Below are 18,236 nucleotides of genomic sequence, written 5' to 3' on the forward strand. Positions count from 1 at the left end.
AACGCCATCATTTTAAAAGTGGATTTTTCACAGGTTTGGGTATTTTGGGGGGAGGGGAGGATTTTTTTTTTTTTCCTCTTAAAAAAAACCCACAAAATTTTGACACTGAGAGTATTGCAAATCCTGGTGCCAATGATGTATGATAGTGTGATTGTCACCATGGAATGCTGAAAAGCTCGAGCAGCTGTTTGGCATATTGACAGTGCGAATTTAGAGCGTTTTAAATGCAAATGACAGTATTCAATTGATCGCAGGAAAACAATGGGTCATAGCCTTACCTTTCCTTGGCTATGCTCTGAATAATCAGGCTGCAAATCCATGCACAATAGGGATATTGTACACGTTCTGGGGATTTTATTCCCCACGTTCATGGGGGTCGATATGATGCTTCTTTTGGGCAGAGCTGAAATAGAGGTGCCGCTGAACCATCCGAGGCACCTTGTAGGGGTGAGGTGGGGAAAAGGGCATAATTTGCTCCAAATCCACCACGTCCTAAGTGTCAGCCTGTTTTTCTTCACTTCTATCCTTTCCCGCTTGCTCTTTAATCATTCCCAAGGGTGGCTGGCTTTCTGCCTGACTTGTCTCCATTATACCCTGCTGCAATCAATATGGCAAGCAGAAATCAGCAGGAGAAGGCATGTTCTGCTCCCAGTGAGAGCCGGTGGGAGGGAAGGAGATCAGGCCAGCCAGCTGCAACCCCAGCCCGGCAGGCGAGCCGAAATCCAGCCGAAAAAAGCTGCCGCCAGACGGCTGCGTCCTGTTTCCTTCGTGGTGCCCCCTGCCCGGCAGCGAGCAGCAGGTAAAGGTCTTCCTCCTTCCCCCAGCTCTGGGAGGGCAGGCAGGAAAACCTGGCCCTGGTAAAATTTACCCAGAAACAGAAAGCCCTTCTTTTTTTTTCTTTTTCTTTTCTTTTTTTTTTTTCCCTTTTGTTTTTTTGGGGTTTTTTTTGAGTTTTTTTTGGCAGTGGTGGAAAGAAAAAGAAGGGTCTTTCCAAAGCAGAAAAGTCCAGGAATGGGGGAGCCACACTTTCACCTGAGCAGGTCTGTTACATATGGACACTGGTGAGTGCTTGCTGGGTTCACCCTGGCTCAGGTCTCCAAGGTTGGCCATGATAGATTGAAGGCAGACACTGCCACTCTTGAGTACTCTAGCAATAGATTTTTAGTTTGAAGACCCACATTTCTTTGAAAACAAGTTAAAAGCACATGCAGGAGTGGTGTGGATGAGGATATCACCAAGACAGTGCTCTCTGCCCATGGCTTTACCTTGCCAAGTACATATATGACATCGCCCTCCAAGCATTTTAGCTTGGTGAATTTCTTCCCTTTCCCTAATTTGTATTGCTGAAATGGATATTCAGAATCGATTCCCTTATTGCAATCCCCTGATTGTATCTAAACTATACCAGTGAGCAGAGCTTTTCTGTCTCCAGTGCTTCCATCTACTCTTCTGGTGTTTCAATCTTAAGTACTTTGGGTCAAGCACTCATTTTTGGGTCTCCTTTATCCATGGGTTGTGTGCTCTGGGACATTTCTGAGTGTTTCTGCAATACAACCACTGTACAAGCAGCATCACAGTTTCCAGAGCAGTTGCTGAGATATCTACAAGATATCCATGATCAGATTTGCACCTGGGATCAGGAGGGTGAGTGGAACATCACAAATGGCTGATGCTTTTGGGCTGTCTGCATGGGAGATCCATGCTGTGGGCTCCTTGCACTAGAAACTGGCTTCTCCAGGGACTCTGACAATTACAAAAAGTTCTGTTTTATAAAGGGGAGATTGATGAGGAGCTGGGGTTGGAAACTACATGTTAATGGTTAATGTCATCCATTTACGAAGTCTTGTTAGAAGACTCCACAAGTTTTTCAGGCTTTCCCAATCTTGCCCAGCAATTCCAGATGCCCATTCTGCCTAGGTACAAAAATCAAGGGACTGTACAGCTAAATGACACCCATTTTATGATCCAGCCCTTCAGTCTCTGATGGAAGGCAATGAATAAAAAAACCCCAGCATCATTATTACCTATGCCTTCCAAAGATAAATCTGTTTACCTGTAAAACAGATGCATTAAAAACCAATCAGCCAATAGAAGTAATTAGTTATAGGGTAGGCATGTGATTTGCTCAGCCTCTGGAACGGGGTAATGTCTTGCTTATCTTGAACTCCTTGCTGATGGATGCTTGGTGAAAGGTCTTGGAGACGATGTACTCAGCTAAACGCTGGGGAGACAGAAAATGATTACTACAGAGAGACATTGCTCAAGTCAGCTCTGCGAGAAATTCATCACCAGCAGCATTGGCACCACACATGAGCAGCAGCGTATGGAAACTGAACTGTAAAAAGTAACAAAATCAGTGAACTAAGGGAACACTGCATACCGTGAACGTGAGGGAATGCATCGTTTCCCAGAGGGAGAAACGTTCTTATTTAGCAGGCTTTTGTTTTGTTACAGGAAACACTTGGATGGGGGATTTAGCTGTGAACACAGAGCCTTTGTTTTCTGGGAACAAAGGGAACCCAATCGACACAGGTTGGAAATGGGTAAACTTTCTATGCTGAGCTGGTAGGTGAAGCCTTGGGCTTGCTATAAAACATGCAGGACTGACTTCTTGTGCCTAAAATCCCCAAAACAGCCCAAACAGCAGCCATTGGAGGTAAATTTATACCTCATGTCTGCTTAGTGGCCACAAGACCACCCTAAAATAAAGCCAAGGCCAATAGGAGGGGCTGCTGCAGAAGGCTGCTGCCCTCTCCCCAGCCTTAGCAAGATGCTCTTGATAAACCTTCAAAAGACATCAATGTTGTCTTTAGTCTGCTGTGAGTCCTCCTGGGAAAATAGCCCTGCATGGAAAGTGGAACTGGGGTCTCCTCTGCCCCAAAGGCTTCCTGTGAGCCCTTTTACCTGAAGGGTGGAGCACAGCAATCTTCAGAGGCTCAGGAACACCCCACAATTTAACAGCAGCCCTCGTTGTTTACAAGCAGCTTGGCACATCTGGAACGAGAGAGAAGATGCCTTGACTTCAGCTAAATGAAGGGACTGATCTCATCCTACCAGAAGGAGAAGGGTAACAATAAAACAATTCCACAAGCGTCCCTTGTGATGACAGGACCAGTAGAATTTTTCCAGTCCTGCTGGCAAACGGTAGAAGGCAAAAGTCTTGTGGAGACAGAAGGAATAAAAACAAAATGTCTTGCAGGAGGCTAGAAAACTTTCCCAAAGCATTTTTCTTTAAACTTAACCACATGATTTACAAGCTTATTATTAGTTTCCCCCCCTTCCTTACATAAAAAAGAGAAATTAAAAAAGTGTAGATTAACACATTTTTGGATAACTTCCAAGCTCTCAATTCCTCTACTTAAAGGATTATTTTGACAAATCAAAAATCACTTTTTGGGTGGCCTGGAGAGACTCAGATTTGCTCTCTCTCTGTAGCAGAAATGATCCCTTCTCAGAGGGTGCTTACTTGTGCCTCTCAGACAAATAACAGAGAGAAATCCAGTCCAGCTTCTGGTCTAACTGTAATACAATACTGGCTGCTGATTCCAGGGAATTTTTTCCAGATTGGTCAGGCTGGGGACTGCATTGGGTACCTTAATCTCTACCTAGTCACTACTCAGGAGATACTAGAGGTTCTTCAGTTAAAGCAGAGCCTTGGGAGCTGCTACAAGGCCATTTTCACCTGGGTCATGAGAGCAGAAAATGCTCCTGAGCAGGTACTGACTGACATTGTTGGGGATGGCATGGGAGCTGGGCTGTCTGCTAGAGCTCCCTGGTGTCACCCACCTTTGTGGCACCCAGCTGGGCACCAGAATGCCACATCCATGGGATGTGCTGGCTTTCTCACTGGGATGTGGCTGCAGCTCATGGTCTGGCCCTGCCACAGTGATCACCCTGCGTCTGACAAGAATTCCTGGTGGCCTCAAAGCATCATGAGCACTGAAGGATCACAATGCATATTGGAAAGGTAAATGGATTAGCAAAAGAAGTGCCCAGAGAAGTTCAGAGAGGCATTTTAAGAACAAACCAAACCACTGTGAAAGAAACAATTATCCTGGAATAGAAAAAGAGTTATATATAAGTTATATATATATATATTCACTTAAAGACAATCTTTGTAAACAGGTTGAAAAAGACTATGAGGCTGGAGGAACAGATGGGAAAATGGAACAAACAGATGGAAAAACTCTATTTCTGAAAAAAAAAAATTATCTATTTGTAAAGCTATAGCTACTTTGAATGTTTCAAGGTTAGGAAGCTGAGGCATCAGGAAATTTATAACAAGGCCATAAATTCTGAGATCAGTAGGATGGCAAGTCTTTTAGACAGGTGAGTAAGGTGCTTTCCAAACAGCCATGTATATTATTTATCCATACTTATTGCCACCATCCTCAGGGATACTTTGCTCCCCTTTAAGGCTATATGTTATTCACTGTACAGTTAAAAATTACCTTTCAACTTTTCATTAACCATAGCTGGCTAATATATTAAAAGGAGCAAGTTCACCTTGCTTTCTGCCATCTAATCACAGGGGGAGGAAAGGGGCCTGAGCTCACCAGCACTGTTAGAAAGTGCTGCAGACAAGAAGGGGAGAAGGAGTGAGCACCATGGCTCAGCTTTCCGTGTTGATGTCTAAGTAAAGGCATCTTCATTAAATGCCTCTTACCCACCCAGCTGTTCTTGAGCAGCTCTGAGTAGTTTTAGAGGGGATGATCAAGAGAAAAAGTAGGAGGAAAGGTTTGATGAAACTTCTCTTGCAGCAACCAAGCTGCTGTGCTTGGGGTGAGACAGCCTTGCAGGAAAATGTGTCTTGTGTTTTAGTCAGAGAACCACCACCTGGAGAGACAAATCCAGCCCAAGCTTCACATGGTGTTCCTTGGTGAAGAAGGGTGAGATACAGAAAAAAAATTTCCAGCCACAGACCAGATGTGCAGAAACTCTCCCTGGAGTAAATGAATTCAGCAACCTCCAAGCAGTGCTGGGATAAGCAACAAAAACTGCATTACAAAAAGGATAAGTTGCTCCAAGGACTGCTCCAAGAGAGATGGTGGCTTGGGCTGGACAGTGTTAATAGGTGCTGGTTTATGGTGTTGGCTCCAATCCCTCTGAATCACAGCTTCACAGCTGTGAGAAGGGACAGTAGAAGTGCTCCAGCTCACTGGGGAGATGCAAAGATTGAATTTTTAACTGTGTGCAGTCAGCAGCGTGGAGGTAAAAAAAGGATGTTTGCTTTCAGCACGGGGTCTGGGATGGGGATACAGGGGTGGGGACCCAGCTGCCAAGGGTGTTTTGTTGTCTCCCTTATTTCAGGTCATTTCTTTTAAGTCGGTGCAGGGCTTTTAAGGACTGTGTCCCATATCTGGGTCTTAGCAGATTTGCCCACATGTTTTCCTGTGTGTGTCTCTGGGACTCATAAAAGCGTCTTTAGCGCTCAAGTAAGTTCCCCTTTGAGAAGGGACTGTCAAAGACAGGCACTAATGTCATTAGGAGGTTACAAGGGGGAAACAAGAGAGAATTTGCTACAGATCCTCATTTCCATAATCTTGCCTTGGCTTCCTCGTTTGTCAGTTCTTAACCTCAATTCCTTAACCTCCAAATCTGTGGAGTCGTTGACCTTGGGGATTTGTCTTCAAACTGATTTCAAGTTTTAGGCAATCTAAATTAGGCTTCCCGTGACAGAAGACAAAACTTGGTCTTTCACCCAAATGTGAAAGACAGGCCCAGAGTGCAAGTGAAATCTTGCAATCGTTTTTTCAAACCATCTGCCCATCTGCAGTCCCAGAACAATATCAGTTCGGTGCTGCCTTCCCTCTCTCTCTCTCAGGAATAAAGAAATTACCATAAACAAAGCAGATCAAGGGTCTTTTAAAGCCAAATGCAGCCAAGACACATTGCTTCAGAAAGAAGCAGGAGAGGAAAAAAGAGCTGCAGGGGAAGTTTCTTCCTAATTCTCATTAACTCTAGTTTGGCCAGTGATGCTGGACACTGCAGTGTAATTTGGAGGGAATAGTGCTGTGTCCCTCTCCATGGGCACTCAATTTCCAAGGTATTTCTGTGGCAAACAAAAGTGATCACCACAGGAAAAAAAAAAAAGGAAAAAAGACTGCAGAACTGCTCCTTAAAAGTGCTCCCTAACTGTGCAGAGGAGGGAGAATACAAGAAAACAGGGAAATTAGTCTGGACACAAAGAGCCTTTTGGTCTCTCAGACCATTTCTGCGTTGCACATGGCAGTCAAACCCCTGCCTGAATCATGCTCTTTATTTCAGAGAGCGAAGCCGTTGTGAGAAGATGCATTTATTTCCAAGAGTGTGCTCTGAGTTAGAGAGGCTGCAGCAAGCTGGCAGGGCAGCTTGGCACGAGGATTTTCTGGAGCAGCAGGTAGAGATGAACAACGGGAGCTGGACCAGTCCCTGCATGACGGGGAAACAGGGGAGGCAGAGAGATTAAATAATTCAGTGTGTGTTGATGTGATGCATGGAAAAATACCGCCAGAAGTCACAAAGCTAAATGCCTGGGTACCTCTCCAATGGATCAGAGAGCAGGTTTGGGGGGTAAAGAGAGGGAAACAGGCACATCCGTGCTGGGGAGCAGCTTGTGCAGTGGTGGCTGCAGAGAGGCTGCCCCCGAGGTGCCGAGAGGGGGAAGGAGATCTGCGGGAGCCTCAGCCTCATTATTTTTATGTTCAGCTGCCTAATTACTACATGTCAGCTGTCTGTTGGAAGGAACGATGTACTGCAGCCTCTCGTTTGGGAATTTATAGTGATTAATGGGCCTGGAGGGAATGACTAACGAGGAAATGTTAGAATTAGTAAATATGCATCACCGTGCAATGAGTAAAGCGAGGGACATGACAAATGAGCCCAAGTATGTGAAAGATGTAAATGTTGCAGAGGGACAACCTTTGGGATGTCCTGGGGACCCACAGAAACTGAGAGGAACAGGAGGGCGGGAACAGCACAGGTGTGATCCCGTGGGGAGACAACAAACCAAGCAAGAAGGGCTCTCCAAAGCTTTCCAAGCAGTCCTAGGCAGACTTGGAGGAACAAACTTGCTCTGGCAGGCCTGCAGCAGGATCAAAGCTGTTTCCCTGTCTGTTGTGTCCTGTGGAGCACAGCAAGGAGCACCGGTGTCATGGCCACGTGCTGGGCAATCACCACAATCTGTCCTGCACCAGGACCCGTGTCTTTGAAGATATTTAGGTACTGCAAGACCCAAACCACTTAGTTTATCCATTTCATGTGTAGAAATTGCTTTCAGCTCGACTGTTTCAGAAGAACTTGTTTACCAAATAACAGCTTTGCTGCGTGCCAGGGACCTGTAGCTGGTCCAACATCCATGCAAAGTAACACCTGCAGGCTCAGCCTTACAGGCAAGGACAGCACAGAGCAGCACCATGGAGGGGCCTGGGGTTTGGGGCTACTTTCCTTCTATTCCTATGTAAGAGAGATATGTAAACCCCCAGAATTACAGCTTGCAGGTGTTCTTGAATGGCTGGCATTTAAAAAACTGTAACTTTAGGAAAAAATCCACTATTTTCAGTAAATTTGTTAAAAGCTGTAAAATGAACAGTATTGAGGAAGAAAAGCAGCTGTCTTAATTTCTTGATCTAACATCTCACTGAGATCTTCTGGCAATCACTAGTTTGTACACCTGTCCACCAGCAGCATTCCTTGAGCAGTGCAAGGTAAACCTTTGTACCAGTGTTGCAGTATTTATATGAAACTTCTTTATATAGAACCCAGTTTAAAATGTTTGTGAGTTTTGGGTCACAGAAAATCTAGAACTAGATCTGCTACAGAAAACTAAAATTTGGTCTTATTTGCACCTACCAGATCAAACCCCTCGTTCCACGTGCCTTTTCTATTTTATTTCCAGCAGAGCAACATTATTCAAATTTCACTCAATTGAAAGATGCAGCTGTTTCTATTTTTGGTGCATCCCTGTTAGAGAATAGGAATCAAACAACAATTCTGCACTGTTTGGTGATCAGCAATATTCTGTCTGTAAGATAATTTTCACTCATTGGAAACAGAAGTCAGGGGAGCAATAGCTTAGGTGCTTCTGCCCTTTAAATACTGCAAAACAGCTGTAATGTTATGTTTTCTCCAAAACAGACATTTCTGAAAGCTGAGGCAATTTTCAGAGGACATAACTAGATCATAGACAAGCCTGTAGCTGTGGAATAGATAATTTTCCTTTTTCAGCATGCCTAGATAAAAAAAAAAAAATTATAGGGGGAAAACAAATCAACAAAACAAACGCCCCTGCCCCCAAACCAATCAGCCAATCTCCTTCGTGAAAATTAAATAACCTAAATAATTCCTGCCCTGGAGAATAACTGTGAACTCCTACAGGTAGAAGCAGGATCACTGTGTTTCAAAGTGCTTTAGGGCTCTGAAGGCAAAGCAAAATCACCAGTGCTGACCTCCAGTTTCTGACTGGACAGTGATAATTTCTATAATCACATTTTAAAAGGGCAAGTACTTCCCTTGCTTTTTTGTAGAGATCAATATAAACTGAGACTAGACACGTATCAAACAACTTCTTCATCCACAGCTTGACTCTGACAGTAGAAGTCATCCAAAATTATTTCTTTAGTCCCTCCTAAAGCAGAAAATGACAATTCCCCCTGCAACACATCCTCTCTAAAGAAACACTCACAAAGGCAATTTTGGCAAACCAAAGACCACCTCCATTGTTCCCATGGACAATGGGAAGTATCTCATGGACCCAAACCCTCAGGAGCAGCCCAGCACTGCCTCTTTCTCTGGCAGTAATGATGTGAAACACCAAATCCCACTCTCAAAATCAGGACTTCTTCCTTTCCCATAGGTCTGTGGCCTCAGCCAAATGCCACTTCCATCACTCCTAATGGTGCAATGACCACTGCAATCCACGTGAAGGGAGAGTTCATCTCTCTTGAGGAAGTTCAGGACTGAACCAGAGCTCTCACTTTTCCTGGATTCACCACTGGCAAGAGCAGTTCAACATTTGGTTGAAATGATGAAAAAGAAAACTTTTAGTCGAAACATTATATATATTCTAATTACAATCAATCCATCCCCAAATGAAATATTTAATTTCAATTTTCCCAAAGATGGCTTTATTTGGGGGCTGTACATGCAGGGGGAAAGGATTTCTATTTTTTCAACAGCAAAACATGATGTTTTCGAATGTACTTTTTCAGTTGGAAAATGACAGGATGGAAAATCCACAGCTATCTCTACTTATAACACATCATGGTTAGGTGTGTGTGCATAGCACTTAGCACAGCATAAAACATAACATAGCACATAACACATCCAGGTGGGTGTGCATATGGCATGGGCACAAAAAGTAAGTTTTAGAGACAAAGTTTGAGAACACAGAAACTATTGGAAAAGGAGGGTTAAATAGCAGTCAGATCAGATGGTACAAAGCAAGCTGTGCTTTCTTCATCTCAAGGAAAGTTAAAATACAAAAAACCTGTTTGCAGGTGATGCTGAAAACACTTTGGAGGTCCCTCCATTTATTGTTGGGTACAGGGAGACCTGGTGCAAGAAACATTTGGAATAACAAGTCATTTGCACTGGGGGAACAATATGCAGCCCTCAGCAGAGAAAAAGTCAAAACTCAGCTGATGTTTCTGAGTCAGAGGCAAGTGCAACTGGTCAGATGTGCCACACGCTTCTCCCCCTCCAGCTGAAAATAACACTGCTTCCAAATTTTCTGGGAGCATGAAGATTTCAACAGCAGCCTCAGCAGAGCTGCCCTATGCTGTGTTGTTTACTTTTGAGGGAAATTGTTGACTGCTTTCCATTTTGCCACATGTGAGACAAAACAATCCGCTATCCTTTTACTCAATAAAATTGTTTAATATTCCAAGTTTCTCGTGTGATTCAGAAGGGAGCTGTTTCCTAGAGCCAACCTCTCCTGCTGGGGGGTGGAAAATGCCTGCTCCTGGCTTGGTTTAGCAGCAGGATGGCAGCAGATTGGCCTTTCCAAAGCAGGGGGCTTGGGCAGCGACAGGCAGACGTGCCCAACCATCAGCCAAAAATATCACCCAAATCCAGGGCAGGAAACATTTCTAACACTCACCTAAAAAGGCAAAAAATATTTGCCAGAGGTTCCGGCAGTATCACAGTTAACACAGCCATTTCTCCTGGTAAACAGGGGGAATTGCCTGGATTGCCTGAAAAGGGTCAGTTATCACCCTGGGAGCTGCTGGCCAAGTCTGACCTCTCCACCTCACACCTGGGTGCAATTTCCAGCAGCCCAGCCACTGCTTCCAGTGAAATCAAAGCCGGTGCAGCCGTTGACTTCTAAGATCTCCAAGAGGGAGATCTCAGCTGTGGTTACCAGCTGGGCTGCGCAAGTGTCATTTTCCAAAAAACCCATCTGCCACACTGAGGCTTCAGTAGCCAAGAATCTGCTACTTACTACCACAAAACTGCTCCAGATTTTCACAGGGGTAACTACTAGCATTTACATTTTGGGAGGGACAGAGAAGGTGGATTTTAGAAACTGTTACTTTCAGTGTTGAAAGGAAATTTTTCTCCTCCTGCGCTGGTCCAAGTCTGCCTTTTTCTCTGCTGCTTTCTTGCAGAGAAAATGTTTTGCTGCTTCATTTTCAGATGGGTGCCCTTGGCTTCCCAGGACCATGGGCCACCTAATGTCTTTTATCTTTCTTGACATTTTACATCTGTTTTATGTCTGTAACTGCCTTTGATTTCAGCCTGGCTTCTCTTTTCTCATATTCAAGCTTAGAGGCAGAGGCAGCCCAGCTGAGATTCACATCTCCAGGGATATTAGATGTCTCCAGGGTTGATGTCTACATTGGAGCTGGTGCTCTAGATTCCCTTTAGCATCAATGGAGAGAAATGAGTGGCTAAAGCATTATTTATTTGAGCTTCTTGAGGCATCTGAACTTAGTGGGGGGCAATTCCTGCATCACCAGCATCTCTTTTGCTCAGTTAGCAATCAATGGAGAAGTCAATGTTGGGAGGCACGACTCCTATCCTGTATCACAAAAAAATAAAATTTGAAGTGCTCTGAATGTGCCTTTCCTTTGGGAGAGTCCTGTCCCTTCACAGGTGCCTTTCTACACCCTTGGCTCAAACAATTCACAGGCACCTGCCTTCCCAGGTGATGCCACCAAGGTTCATGGACCTGGTCACGGATTTCTGCAAGGTCTGGCTGATCCATCCCCCCTTATTGCCAGGGTATCTGGTGTGATTTTTCCCCAAGAGGACTCATGAAACCTAAAATACCATCAACAATCCTGTTTGAAGAGTATGGCCACTTATAAACAGGGAGGCAGGCTACAGAATGAAGGTTATTTAGTAGAAAAGGGGATTTATCATGATGGATGAAGGGCATTTTTAGCTCGAGAGGCAGCTGGTTTCCCTGCAACCAGATGGCCACAGGGTCCAGGCCAAACTTTGCATCTTGACCATGCTCCAGTGTGATGATTACAACTGACTGAACTCAGAGTTTGGCCACCGTGTGAATATTAAATACCCCAGAATGATTTCTAAATATTATTAGATTAGTGCAACACCCAGGTCAACATCTCACCACTGAGCTCGTGGAAAAATGAGAGGCTGAAATAAACAGTTTTAAATCACAGGCATCAGTAAAAAGCACTCTCCAAGAATGAGACACTAAACTATTAAAACTGGCCCAGGATGGAGATGCTGGAGCCCACCTAACATAGAAGGAAATTGAAATATGCACCAAATCTGAGCTCAGAACTCAATCCTGATTTTACAAACGTGCATTTTGTCAATAAAAACATTGGCTACAAATATCTCAACACCTCCTGGCTGTCAAAATTTGGCCTGGGGTGGAAATTCAGATGTGTGAGGCACCTCTACTACTTCTTCATAGAGATGGCATAGGATTATCCAGAATTACATACTGAACCACAGCCATAAAATCCAGCTTGAGTTGTCCTTATGCTAAATGACTCCAACACAGATGTGTGAAAACCTGCTAATAGTAATCTTTAGGCTACTTTAGTAAAACAGCTGAGTGTGGTGGCATCTTGGGAACTTGCTGTCAAGTAAATTCCTGCTTTGGGGAGCAGCAGGAGCAAGAGGGAAAGGCTCTGGTACCTATCTGCTCCGGTCATCTGGAATCAATCTGCAGCCAGGCATCTGTCAAAGTTCCCAATTCTTTGGGTATCCAGAGACAGATGAGGGAGATAGTGCATGCAAAGGAAGTTCACTCTGGAAATCACTTCTGTGCACACGAGGCAGCCTGAGCACCCAAAACCTGCACCAACAGAAACCACTCATGTTCCTGCAAAAAGACAGATTTTACACCTAGGTATAATATACATTTTAAGATTTATACACAGGGACCTGATGAGCCATTTAGCAAAGAAAAAAAGGAGTCAATAGGAAGATTAAAAAAAGTCAAACTACTCTCTCTACAATGCCTGCAAGTAGCTTCTGTGAATTGCTTGCCACGGCTCCTCAGCGCATCCCGATCCAGGGTTCATCCGTGGAGGGAGGATCTTCCCCAGTGCATCTGCACTTCATTAGGAGTTTGTAGACTGCTAAATGAGCAACAGACCCCAGCATGAATGCACATTGTCTGAGCTGGGCTGATCACACTGTGTGATACAAGGGAGTGTTAAAAAAAACTGCTGTTCTTCAGTAAACATTGGAAGAGAAGACTGAAGATTAATTCAAACAGCTTGGAAAACTGAAACAAGAGAAATGAGCAGAATATTTCCAAATATGGGCTACCTTAGTTCAGTATCAAGCCAGGAGAACCTTGGGGCATGTGAGCCAACCAAGCTGCAACTCCCTGGATAACAAGGCCTTAATTAAAAGCTAAATTGCACATACATAAAAAACCCCAAAGGGCTCACTTCAGCCACAGAGGTCATGAAATCACAGGCAATCATATGACAAACATTAATCCAAAAGTCCAGGGAACAACTGCTCTGCACACACTCACTCAACACAAGCCACAGAAACACTTGCAAAAATGCCATAACGAGCTTAAGGCTTTTAGTACAAATAAATAAAGCCACAAATAGTAACACCAAAGGAAGAGAGAAAAGGAACCACCACGGGCTCTGGTCTTCTGTAGCGGGGAGTTGTTCAGTGAAAATGCCAAATTAACTCCAAGAGAGAGATTCTATCCAGTGTTCCCCCAAATCCCTGCTTCCCTGCTTCACCTCCCCACCAACTCCTGCTAATCTGATCTGGAGGAAAGTCATCCTGCTCCAAGTCTGGCACTCATTTTACCCTCACATACAATCAAAACATGCCAACCAGCGCTTGAGATGTTTTTCTTTAATACCATTAGGAGCAATAACACACCATGTTCAACATCCCATCTCCAGCTGCTTTGGAGAAAAGCAAAAAACCCCAGCTCAGACACCAAACTATGCACAGGGGGCTCAGGGAGAGGAATAATTAGCTGATTTATGTAATTCCCACATCCATCCCTGGGTTTTATTCAGCACCATGTTGGATGGTCCTGAACCCCATCACCTCAAGCAGCAGATATCCCCACACACACCATGGCACCAGGGATGAGCACAGATGGTCCCACATTGAGGCTGCATCCAGGAGGTCAGTGCAGGGTGATTTATCCCTTGGAGCACAGCAGACCCTGGGACTCAGCTGTTGTAATTTGGGGGCAAATCAGCTACTGCCATGGATATCTGCTGAGGATCTGCTCCTCTGTTTTAGCAAGTTTTTTGCCATTAAAGACCAGCAGCTTGCAAGAAAAGCAGTAAGGAAAACTGTAAAAGAGAGGGAATTTATGAAGGGCAAACCAGGTGCATTGTCCCTGCTAGCAGTGCTGACCCACCACCAGCATATCATGGTGCACAACCTACCCTTGCTGACTCTGTATAACTAATTTTGATTCAAGTCACCATTTAATGAACTTTCTTTTCATTTTCATTTCAAAATGGAGGCTTCCAAGACCATTTCCTTTGGAAGACACACCTACCCAAAGCTCAGCATGGTGTTTGGGGATGGTGGGGTTGCCCACAGCAAACTCCTCTTAAAGGAAGGTTCCCTGTACCTGTAGGTCTTTCCCCAAGCTTTCCCTGATGTCTCATTGCATCTCCCAGGTGTGACATGGAGTCACAAGCCCTTGTCCCATGGGACAGGCAAACAGGGAATTTCCTGGGAAGAAATAATAATAATAATAATGATAATCATCATCATCATCATCATCATCATCATCATCATCATGCTTCACTGGTGGAAGACCAGAACCTTGCCAAGAGCAGGAGACAAGCATGTGGATAAACTCTTGAAAAAAACTAATGTCCTCTTAAATAGGCAACAAACCAAGACAATTAAACACAGTCTGCCAGCAGAAATACACTTGGGACAATGCTTCCCAAGCTTCCCCTCTGCACCCATCACGCTGAGCACGTTGTGGATGTGGGTTTTGCTGTGCTGACTGAGATAGGAAGAGAGCAGCCCCAGCAGCATCACTCTTAGGGCTGGATCCAGAGGCAGCTCAGAGCTGGATTTTCCTCCGAGGGTCCAGCCGGTGGGATGCAGCCACACAGCTGTGAGGGAAGAAGTGTTGTTGAAGAATGAGTGTTGTTCTCCATCTCCTGACGTCAAGGGAAGCTTTGCTGGCGAGCCCTGCCAAGCTCCCAGCTCCAGAGAAGCTCTCGCACCCCACACAGCCCCCACGTGAGATCTCAGCTGTCTCCCTCCCAGCCGGGTGCGGGCACCGCCTCCACCCCCGGCCCGAGCTGCTGGGATGGGAGGGACGTGCTGCCAAAAAGCTGCTTGCCCAAAAAGCCACTTTCTGTCAGCAGCACCTCGTGCTGGACCCCAGGTTGGTGGAGGAGATGGTGGTTTGTATCCAGGAGACCCCGGGGTGGGAGTGCTGTGAGTGCCCGGGTTCATGGCAGCAGGATGGAGAGAAACCATCTCAGCAGCTGCTTCACCCTCCAGTGCTGCTCAATCAACAGCTGGGCTTGAGCTGCTGCTCTTTACTTTCATTGCTGACAGGGGATATCTCATTGCACTGCTCCCTTTATAGGGAGAGAGAAGAGATCTTTGTGTCTCTTCTAGAAAAGAGAAATAAATAAAATCTTACAGCCATTTCCTTCTGCAAATAGTCAGGACTGAGCTGGGGAACAGGTGAGGCCAGGAGCAGGTAACCCTTCATATCTGTGATGCAGGATTAAAACAACATTCCCAGCATATCCTTAAACAAACTCATGAGAGAAGCCAAAGCCACCCCAAACTTTCCCCTTCAGCCTGTAATTTTCAGACAACAAACCAATCCTTTCACTTTTCTAAAGGAGTGAAGAGAGAGGCAGAGAACTGGAAAAACCCTTTATAGAAATATCAGCTGTTCCTCCTCATTCCCACCCCCAGTTCTGTTTTTTGACAAGTTAAAGTGAGGCCATAACTTATTCTGCTTTGTTCGACAGGGCTAATCACACGTGACTCTAATCACTCATGATGTTTTATTGATTTTAAGCACATTTAATCAGAAATTGGCTCGGAGTTAGATTCCTGCTAATTACTGAGAAGCAGCATTTTGAATGACTTCACAATTGGACTGCAGATTAGAATGGACAATATGTACTAAAATAATGATTCATGCATTCAGCTCCCTGGATTTATTTTGTTTATATTGGATTTTTTAATCTTTAAAGACATAATTCTGCATATGGGCAAGCAGCATTTAAAACCCTTAACAAAATGGGTTTCATTTAAGAGGCCAGGCTTTCACCAGAGATGGGATATGGGGGAACAGTTTATCCCCAACTAATGGAGTTATTTCTTTGGAGGTCACTGGACGTGCCTTGCCCCACAGTGACACCACACACAGGTGGTGGTGGCACTGCCAGGAGAGGGGAGGCCACTTCTGGGGGCTCCTTTAGTAACCCCACCAAATCCATCAGTTCTGCTCTGAAGCCAGGGTGAGATTTTCCCAGTCAGTCCCTGCACAGTCCCTATTTCCAACCCCAAACCCCAAATGCAAATGGCTCATTAAGGGAAAGGCTCCAAGAGGTGCCTGTGGTGAGCTGAGTTCTGCCACCACCTCACCCCTTCTGCTGCTCAAATCTCTCCACAACACAGGGTTAAACAGTTTATATTTCCATATTTCTCGACCTAAAAGCCACCTTCTCATGGAAAATCAGATTGTTGCTGATCACAGCCTGGAAACAGATTTTTAGTTTTCAAGAGCTGCAGGTGTCTCGTCTCCATCAGTGTCCAGGAGATCCCTGGCAATGTGGCTGCAAATGCTCCAGTGACATTGTCCATGCTCAGAAAGAGCTGTGGCCAAGCACAGACCTTTCTCAGCTCTGCAAAGCTTCCTCTGCCTCCTGGGAAACACTGATCCATGAGCAACAGGGAAGCTGGAGGCTGGCAGAGAGGCTAGACTAGAGACTACCAGCTATTTGAACTGGTAGGAAAGGAAAATTTCCTTCTGATTGAAAACAGAAACTTTCCACTTCCATCTCTGTTCTTTTATTTTTGTTGGAAAACAAGAAGTCACACTGGGGAAGGCTCTCACAGTTTTCAGCTAAAATTTTCAAGTTTTGAGTTATAAAGTCAAAATTTTCCATTAAGAAAAGGAATTTTTTTTCCCCCAACACAACTCCACTGGGAATACTTACAGCAATCTTGCCAGCCAATTGCTTTTATACAAAAACAAGCCTAAATTCAGAATGATGCACAGAATATGCTCCAATAACTGGTGTGACAGCTCCAAAGTCTCCGGTTCTGCTCCCACTCCTTTCCATGGGTCTGTGACACTGTTCAGTGGCTGGAACTTGCTCATGAATGATGTGAAACCTCAGTTTCACAGGAAGCTGGAAAATTCACCCCAGAATCACCACTGGCCTCCCAAGGAACCAGCCTGCAAATCTGTGCTAATTAATCCTACATGGAGAAGTGGTGGGATTTGCACTCTTCAGGTGCTGTTGTACTCTGTAAGATGGCAAGGCTCCAGCCTTTATGTAGGACTCAAACTGTAGTAAGTCCAGAGTGTAACTCTGACTCCTGCATCCTTCCCTTCATCCTCACAACCCTCCCCATTCCCCACTGTGCTCTTTCACTGTCACTGCAGAACAAGATTTAGAGGCAAAGGGAACTCTCACCCTGGGTGTAACTTCACAAGTTATAAAAAGGAAATATCTCTTTGGGTTGGACTCCTTTAATATTTTTTCTTTCCTCCTTTATTTTTTCATTTCTTCATTCATTCTTTCTTCTGTTCTTTCAGTTGTCCTTTATTCTTTCTTTTCTTTTTACTTTCCCAGGAGTTGGATTCCTAGAATCCTTTCTAATCTGGATATTCTAGAACTCTATAAAACTCACTGCATCCAGCACTACTGGGTGTAGGTGTTCACAGCCCTGAGGAGTGTTGTTTTAGTAGTTTTCTGAATGGTCATGAGTGACAAAACAGCAAATCTGTGTTCTTCCACTCACTGCTTGACTCCAACTTCAGAGTCTTCAGTGAGAAGTACAGGCCTGAAATTATTCTGAAGTTACAGCACCTACAAGAATTTTACCAGATGGAAACCTGAAAAAAGATTGCTGATTACTTCTCAGATGCATTGCTCATTTGTTCAGAGTAATTACTAGATGCAAAACCAAAAATAGACCCTTTTCCTTTGATCCTCTCCAGTTGGAGTCTGCACATGACAACGCAGAGCACGTATCTGGATGTTCTGTACTGAAGCTGCCACAGTTTTCATTCAAAACCCAGCCAGTGTTTCTCATCTCACCTATGAAAATGCAAATTAAGATAAAACCTGTCAAAGGACACTGGCAAGCATCAACCTGTCCCAGCTCCTCACAGTTTGCATCCTCCTGGGGGGAAGAAATCACAGAATTTGGAGCAGCTCAGTGATGACACTGTGCTGTTCTCCTCTGGTTATTTAATCATTTGTTAAAAAATCCACCCTGAAGCCAGCAGCCAAGGTCTTTGTAGGTCCAGCTTTGGGATTAGCCCTTTATATATAGCCTAGGGAAAAGGGTGAGGAAGAAGAGTGGTTTCCAGGAGGTGTGGACCAAGGGCAGAGCAGATGAGGTCAGGGCAAAGCTTGGCATCCCTCTATGTGTGTGAGAGCCAGGGAGAGCTGGCAGCAGGAGCTCAGGGGTGCTCAGGAATACTCAATGCTACCAAAGTGACCCAAGAGACACAGGCCAGTTGATTGCTCCAGAAAAGGAGGTGATTCTCTTACAGTGCAAAGCTGGCTGAGCACACACGTGCTGGCCATCCTGCTCCAACATTCCCGAGT

General features: G+C 44.8%; 1 protein-coding gene across 1 annotated transcript in view; it reads right to left on the minus strand.

The window, feature by feature from the left end:
* The window catches only part of CYP2J2 (cytochrome P450 family 2 subfamily J member 2), a 60,669-nt gene that overhangs the window by 25,963 nt on the left and 16,470 nt on the right, over positions 1-18,236 (minus strand). Inside the window, exons 4-5 of the mRNA XM_077182709.1 lie at positions 2,905-2,994; positions 2,054-2,221 (exon numbers count right to left, since the gene is read on the minus strand). The gene's annotated coding sequence lies outside the window, so the exon portion shown is untranslated. The remainder of the gene's footprint in view (positions 1-2,053; positions 2,222-2,904; positions 2,995-18,236) is intronic.

The sequence above is a fragment of the Agelaius phoeniceus genome, chromosome 8 (assembly GCF_051311805.1).
Source record: "Agelaius phoeniceus isolate bAgePho1 chromosome 8, bAgePho1.hap1, whole genome shotgun sequence".
Classification (NCBI taxonomy): Eukaryota; Metazoa; Chordata; class Aves; order Passeriformes; family Icteridae; genus Agelaius; species Agelaius phoeniceus.